The 8,135-nt window shown below is 39.2% G+C and overlaps 1 pseudogene; it reads right to left on the reverse strand.

Annotated features, from left to right (window-relative positions):
* Positions 1–671: 671 nt before the first annotated feature.
* LOC103208792 lies at positions 672–2,749 on the reverse strand (annotated as a pseudogene).
* Positions 2,750–8,135: the final 5,386 nt, after the last annotated feature.

Consider the following 8,135-nt stretch of genomic DNA (forward strand, 5'->3'; position numbering starts at 1 on the left):
AATGGTATTGATTTCCTTATTTCCTTTTCCACAATCTCTTTGCTGGTGTGGAAGAATACAAGCAAATTTTTTTTTAATGTTAAGAAGCTTGCATTTATACAATACAATCATATTTTAAAATATGTCACAGCTCTTTGTAGAAAACCATCCATTAAAAAAAAAAAGCAAGTAATCAGGATTTGATCTGTAAAATACTAAAATATTCTTATCAGGATTTGAATTTAATTTCACAGCCCATGGGCCCTCTGCATCTGCAGAGGGAAACTGAAGTGAAATAGAAATGAAGAGTGGACAATAAAAAGAGGAAAGTAACTCTCAAATATTGTCAAGATTTCACATATTCATTACCCCTGGCACTTGTTCAGACCCATGCCTTCCTGTGAGTCCAAAAGGACCCAGTACTTCAGGGCACTGGCCTCATATTATTCAGCCTCTGTAAGGAGAGCCCAATGAGGCTGTCGGACAGCATGTGTCTCCTTTGCTTCCTTCAGAAAGTTACACTGTTATCCCCAATGTGATTCTGAGGCAGAATATTAAGTATTATTCTTCCCATAATTTCACCTGGGTAAGCTGATTTTTAACTTGGTTGAAAACCAACTTAGCAGTGCTCTCATTCTTCTGAGAAAGATAAGGTTAAAATAATGTGCAAATTGAAGCCACAACACTGACAATTAGAATGGCATTCCTTCTTTGATCTGATTGGCCACTTTCTTGTCAATGAGATCCTCTTTTTTCTTCTCACATTCTTTGCTCCAGTCTTTCAGGTCCTTGGGGAGTGAAGTGTCCTCGTCCAAACTGCCAGTTCCTTCCACAAATTCCTCATAGTAGATTTTTCCACAAAAGGTCTGGGGCCCAAAAATTCATCCATATCATTCTTATCTAATACTTCTTTTTCTAACAATAGAAAAGCATCCTTCAAAAGCAGGTCTGTGTGTTCCAGGTGTTGTTGTTGTTGTTGTTGTTATGTGCCCTCAAGTCGGACCTGACTTATACCGACCCCTCCTTGGGTTTCCAAGTTGGTATCACTACAGAAGTAGATTGCCCCATCTTCCTTCTGAGGAGTGGCTGGTGGGTTTGAACTGCCAGCCTTCTGGTTAGCAGTCAAGTGCCTTAGGCACTATGCTACCAGAGCTCCTAGGTACCAGTCTGTAATTGCATGGACTATTTCATGGTACATCCCAGTCTTTTTCTCCTTAGGCTGCAGAACCTTTTTTCTTTTTTTCCTCCTCTCTACACTAACAATCACTCGTTCAATTGCTTGTTCACAATATTTCTAATTTATGGAGTTGGAAAGGTGCCCTACAGCAATCAAAGCTGCTTCATCACACACATTAGCAACATCAGCTCCTGGAAACCCTGGAGTTAAGGATGCATATTGTTTTCACTAGTTTTGCCTTTTCCAGGGCATTGTACAGCTTTAGTGGTTTGAGTGATCTTCAAAAATAGAGGCTCTTCCTTTATGTCTGGTAGACTGATAAAGATCTTTCTGTCAAAGCATGCAGCCTTATTAGGGCAGGGTCCAGGATGTCTGGCCCGTTGGTGCCAGCCAAAATGACTACATTTGTTGTGTTAAATCCATCCATTTCCACAAGAAGTTGGTTAAGTGTATTTTCCTGTTCACTCTGCCCTCCAAAGTTGCCTCTTTCTTGCTTCCTTCCTATCATGTTTATTTCAGCAATGAAAAGAATACAGGTGGGCATTCTTCCAAGCAAGAGCAAATAAGTCTCAGACTCTAGCTGGACCCACACCAACAAACATCTCCAAAAACTCAGATCCACTAACTGTGATGAAAGGGACATTGGCTTTTCCAGCTGTTACTAGCAGTGTTTTCCCAGTGTCTGGAGGCCCAGAGAGAATGGCACCTTTTGGGATTTTTGCTCCTAGGTCCTTGGGTTTTTCAAGAAATTCACAAATTCTATTATCTCTAATTTGGCTTCCTTGCAGCCAGCCACATCTTTGAATTTCACATCTATCTCATCCTTTAAGGCCTTTGCAGTGGTTTCTCCAACCCTGAAAGGTCCACCCCAGCCTGTTCGACCAATTCCAGCAGGCCCTTCTGATGGTGTACAGTAAAAAAGCAATTATGAAGACCATAGGTAACATGCTCAGAAGAAATGAACCATCACTTTCAGCAAAGTACAAAACACAGGGTTGATTCTTCCCTTCCATGACTAGTTCTTGCTCTAAAATTCCCAGATTCTGCTCAAAGGTCTCCACACTACCAGTATTAAGCCAGACATATTGCCCACCAACAGGATAGTTTCTTGATGAAAAAAATCACTTGAACAAAACACTTATTGACAACTTCCAGTCTACTACTCCTAAGTAATTTCTCTCCCAGAGCTGTTGAAAAGGAAGTAAAACATAACACCACCGCAAAATAGAGCCGTCCAAAGAAAATACCTTCTGAATTCTTTGTCATTCCTTGGAAAGTCACCCTTCTGGAACCTAGACCACCAGGGAGAATCATCTTTCTTGTCACCTCATCTTCCACCACCATCAACTCATCCTCTGGAAGAATGTGATGTTTCGGCTGATTTTGGTTTGATTCTTTTTTTTTTTTTTTTCTCCCATAAATTCTTTAGGTTCACTAGCTATTTCTTCTGTTAGGAAAGTATTTTTTTTTTCAAATCCTTTTGGAGGTCAAGAACATAATCTTTGATAAGCAGCAATTACATCTGTCAGAAGAGAATTTCTGCTGGCTGCTGCTTGAGTTGTAGCCAATGCTGTTGAGCAGATTCTGACTCATATTGGCACTACAATACAGAATAAAACTGCTCCATATGGCTTCCAAGGCTGAAATATTTACAGAAGCATTCTGCCACATCTGTCAACCACGGAGTGGCTGGTGGGTTTTAGTCACCAACCTTTCAGTTAACAGCTGAACACTTAACTGATATGCCACTAGGATCCCTTCAATAATCACATCCAGAGATGTGGTTCCTCACTTGGGCCTGTGCTACTGCCAGGCGCAGGAGCAATAGGAGGCTGTGGATCCAGCTGCTACCCTGACCTGGCAGCAGATGCAGCAGAGCACAATGTCAGTGCTGTGGGCTGGGGACATTGCCGGAATTCAACTGATTTTTGTATGTTGATCTTGTATCCTGCCAGTATGCTAAATCTTTCAATAAGTTCCAGCAGTTTTCTTGCTGAGATTCTTGGGTTTTCTCATATCATTTGGAAATAGGGATAGTTTTACTTCTTTCTTACCAATTTGGATGCCTTTTATTTTCCTTTCTGGTCTTATGTCCCTAGCTAGGACTTCTAATACAATGTTGAACAGAAGTGGTGATAGAGGCATCAAGGGTCTGCCTCCCATCCACAAAAGAACCAGTCTCTCTCCATTGAGAACAATGTTGGCTGTTAGTTTTGCATATATGCCCTTTATTACACTGAGGAATTTCCCTTCAATTTTTATTTTTCTGTAGAGCTATCAGGAATGGGGGCTGGAATTTATCAAATGCCTTTTCTGCATCAATTAATATGATTATATGGTTCTTTTTCTTTATTTCATTTACGTAATGGATTACATTGATTGCTTTTCTAATATTGAACCATCTTTGCACACCTGGTATGAATCCCACTTGGTCATGATGTATTATTTTTTTTTATATATTGTTAGAGTCTGTTGTTGTTGTTGTTATGTGCCGTCAAGTCGGACCTGACTCATAGCGACCCCTCCTTGGGTTTCCGAGGCAGTATCACTACGGAAGTAGATTGCCCCATCTTCCTTCCGAGGAGTGGCTGATGGGTTTGAACCGCCAGCCATCTGGTTAGCAGTCAAGTGCCTTAGCCACTATGCTACCAGAGCTCCTTGTTAGAGTCTATTGGCTATGATTTTGTTAAAAAAAAATTTATTGTGATTTAGGTGAAAGTTTACAAACCAAATTCATTTTCCATACAGCAGCTCATATGCGCTTTGTGTCATGACATTGACTGCAATTTCCCATAATGCAACAGCTCTCCTCCCACTTCCTCCCCATAGTTACCTCTTCGCTGTGTCCTTCCCTCCCATGCATGCCTGCCCCCTGAGCTGTCTCCCTGTGCATACACAGCCCTCCTATTCTCCCATGATTGATCTCTCTAAGGAGTGTACCTACCTAATGTAAATGTTCAGCTCATATGCTTGTATTTTGTTTGGCTGGAAGCCACAGGAGTTGGTTCAATTCCAGACCTGACAGGCAGCTAGAGTCCATAGAATCAAGGGGTTCCAAGAGGCTCTATCAGTCCAGCAAACCTGGTCCCCTTACCTTTTTTTTTTTAATGATTTTGAGTTTTTTTCCATGTTCTTCTCCCACTCTATCCAGGATCTCCTACATAGATTCCCCCTCTTAGTTGTTGACAGTGGTAGCCAGGCACCACCTAGTTCTTGTGGTCCCATAGTCATATATAGGCTGAGGATCTCATGGTGTACCAATTGCTTGGACTAATTGTTTCCATGCATCTTTGGTTTTCTTCATTCTTCTTTGCTCTGGATGAGGAGAGACCATCATTGCATCTAGATGGCCACTTGCAAGCTTTTAAGATCCCAGTTGCTACTCGTATTGGCTATGATTTTTACATCTATATTCATGAGGTATACTGGTCTGTAGTTTTCCTTTCTAATGGTGTCTTTGCCTGGTTTTGTTATCAGGGTTATACTTGTTTCATAAAATGAATTTTGGAGGATTCTATATTTTTCTATGTTCTGAAATAGTTTGAGTAGGATTGGTGTCAGTTCTTTTCTGAACGTTTGGTAGAATTCTCCAGTGAAACCGCACTGACTGAATCTTGACTGCTAAAGTGAGAAGACTATCTACTTATTCCTTGAATTTAGACCCAGACAAACCTCTGGCAAATAATGTGTCACTTATTCCTTTACCAGCTCAGTCTCCCTCAAACTTCACTTACTGCCAAAGTACTATGGAGATCACAGCCCCCCTTCCCTCCTCTCACTACCAAATCTCACACAGGCAATTGGAAAGTAACTATTTTTTAACTGTCTTTCTTTATTAAATTTACTTTTTCTTAATGCTATTACACATCTTTAACATAGTATGTCCTTATTTATTTACATTGTAGTGCATATTCATTGCAGTGTAGAAGGAAAACAAAATTCACATCTAAAATTATATACTATCCTTGAGTGCTAGATGCAAACATACCATTGATGAGCTCATTAAGTGTTAAATAATTGATTCTGACTCATAGCAACCCCCATTGGGTTTCTGAGGCTGTAAATTTTTATGGAAGTAGATTGCCTATCTTTTTTTTTTTTAATAGAGCCATTTTTAAGAATTATACTTACTATCCCCACTATGTTTCAGTGATTATCAATACTCTTGATTGCATGTTAGGTCAGTTTCAGTCTGTAGAAGGTGGTGAATATCTTCAGTTTCTTCATATTTGTCTTTAGTGGTTGGTGTGTAAATTTGAATAATAGTAGTATTAGCTAGTCCTCCTTGTAAGTGTACAGATATTTTCCTATCACTTACAGCAATGTACTTCAGGATAGATCTTGAAATGTGGGAATGCAAAAATTGGAACCAAAGAATAAGCATTGATAGTTGGAAAATATGGCCTTTGTGACAGAAATGATGCTGGAGATAACATGATTGCATTTTGCAAGACCAATGACTTATTCATTGCAAATACACTTTTTCAGTCACATAAATGATGAGTATAGATGTGGTTTCTTGCCACAAGGAATACACAGAAATTAAATCAACTCATCTGTGGAAGAAGCTCAGTATCATCAGTCAGAAAAAGGCCAGGAGCTGATGGTGGAACAGACCATCAATTGCTCATATGCAAGTTCAAGTTGAAGGTGAAGAAAATTAAAACAAATCCACAAGCCAAAGTACAACCTTGTTTATATACCACCTGAAGTTAGAGATAATGTAAAGAATAGATATTATCCATGGAACACCAGTGGCCTAAGACCAGACAAGTTGTGGGATGGCATCAAGAACATCATACAAGAAGAAAGAAAACAGTAGTTATACAGGCAGGAAAGGGGGAAAAAAAAAAAGGCAGAAAAGGAAGAAAAGACCAAAATGGATGTCAAAAGAGACTCTGAAACTTGTTCTGGTTCCTGAACAGAGAGTAGCTAAAGTGAAGGAAGAAATAATGAAATACAAGAACTGAACAGAAGATTTTTAAGAGCAGCTGAAGAAGACAAAGTAAAGTATTATAATGAAATGTGCAAAGACCTAGAATGAGAAAACCAAAAGGGAAGAACATGTTCAGCATTTCTCAAGCTGAAAGAACTGAAGAAAAAAATGCAAGCCTTGGCTTACAATATTGAAAGATCCTAAGAGCAAATATTGAATGATGTAGGAAGCATCAAAAGAAGATGGAAGGAATACACAGAGTCACTGTACCAAAAAGAATCGGTCAACATTCAACCATTTCAAGAGGTAGTATATGATCAAGAACCACTGGTGTTGAAGGAAGAAGTCCAAGTGCACTGAAGGAATTGGTGAAAACAAGGCTCCAGGAATTGACGGGAACACTCACTGAGATGTTTCAACAAACAGATGATGCACTGGAAGCACTTACTCATTTATGCCAGGAAATTTGGAAGATAGCTATCTGGACAACCAGCCAGAAGAGAACCATACTTATGCCCATTCCAAAGAAAGGTGATCCAATAGAATGTGGAAATTATAGAAAAATATTATTAATATCACACGCAGGTGAAACTATGCTGAAGATAATTCAAAAATAGCTGCTGCAGTATATTGACAAGGAACTACCAAAAATTCAAGCTGGATTCAGCAAAGGGCATGGAATGAGGGATATCACTACAGATGTCAGATGGATCTTCACTGAAAGAAAAGAATACCAGAAAGATGTTTATTTGTGTTTTATTGCTTATGCAAGGGCATTTGGTTGTGTGGATCATAACAAATTATAGGTAACATTGCAAAGAATGGAAATTCTTTAATTGTACTCATGAGGAATTGTATGTAAACCAAGACTTTACATACAATTTATGTTTAATAACACTTAATTGTGGTCATGAGGAATTGTACGTAAACCAAGAGGCTACCATTTGAATAGAACAAGGGGCTAGTGAACAGTTGAAAATAAGGAAATGTGTGCATCAGTTGTATCCTTTCACCATACTTATTCAACCTGTATGCTGAATAAATAATACCAGAAGCTAGACCATATGAAGGACTGGAGGAAGAGTCATTAACAACCTGCAATACGCAGATGACACAACCTCGCTTGCTGAAAGTGAAGATGACTTGAAGTATTTACTGACGAAGATCAAGGACTACAGCCTTCAGTATGGATGATACCTCAATATAAAGAAAAAATCCTCTGAGCTGGACCAGTAAGAAATATTACTATAAATGGAGAAAAGACTGAAGTTGTCAAGGATTTCATTTTACTTTGATCTACTATGAACCCCCACAGAAGCAGCAGTCAAGAAATCAGACATTGTATTGCACTGGGCAAATCTGCTATAAAAGACCTCTTCAAGTGTTATAGAGCAAAGATGTGACTTTGAAGACTAAGGTATGTCTGACCCAAGCCATGGTATTTTCAATAGCCTCATATCCATGAAAGAATTGGACAATGAATAAGAGGACTGAAGAAGAATTGATACATTTGAACTGTGGTGTTGGCAGAGAATACTAAAAATGCCATGGACTGACAGAAGAATGAAAAAATCTGTCTTGGAAGAAATACAGGGGGAATATTCCTTAGAAGCAACAATGGCCAGACTTTGCCTCATGTACTTTGGTCATGCTGTCAGAAGGGACCAGTCCCTGGAGTAGGATATCATGCTTGGTAAAGTAGAGGTTCAGTAAGAAAGGGAAGGACACTCAACAAGATGGATTGACCTGGTGGACCAGGCAGTGATTCATTCTGTCATGCATAGGGTCATTATGAGTCAGAGCCAACTCGATGGCACCTAACAAGACTATATTTCAAGCACTGTGCTTTATGCTATATTCTATTATTATCTCATTCCATCCTGCCAGCCACCTACAAAGTAGGTATTATCCCCACATTATGGATGCAGAAACTTACTGTCAGAAAGGTTAAATAATTAGCCCAATTCTATTTTTTAGTTTTACACCTTAATAAGGGGTATAAGAAAACATAGACTCAAAGACTTCATTCAGGTCAAAACTTCC

Source organism: Orycteropus afer, unplaced genomic scaffold, assembly GCF_000298275.1.
Source record: "Orycteropus afer afer isolate SDZICR_OR568_19922 unplaced genomic scaffold, OryAfe1.0 scaffold00464, whole genome shotgun sequence".
Lineage (NCBI taxonomy): Eukaryota > Metazoa > Chordata > Mammalia > Tubulidentata > Orycteropodidae > Orycteropus > Orycteropus afer.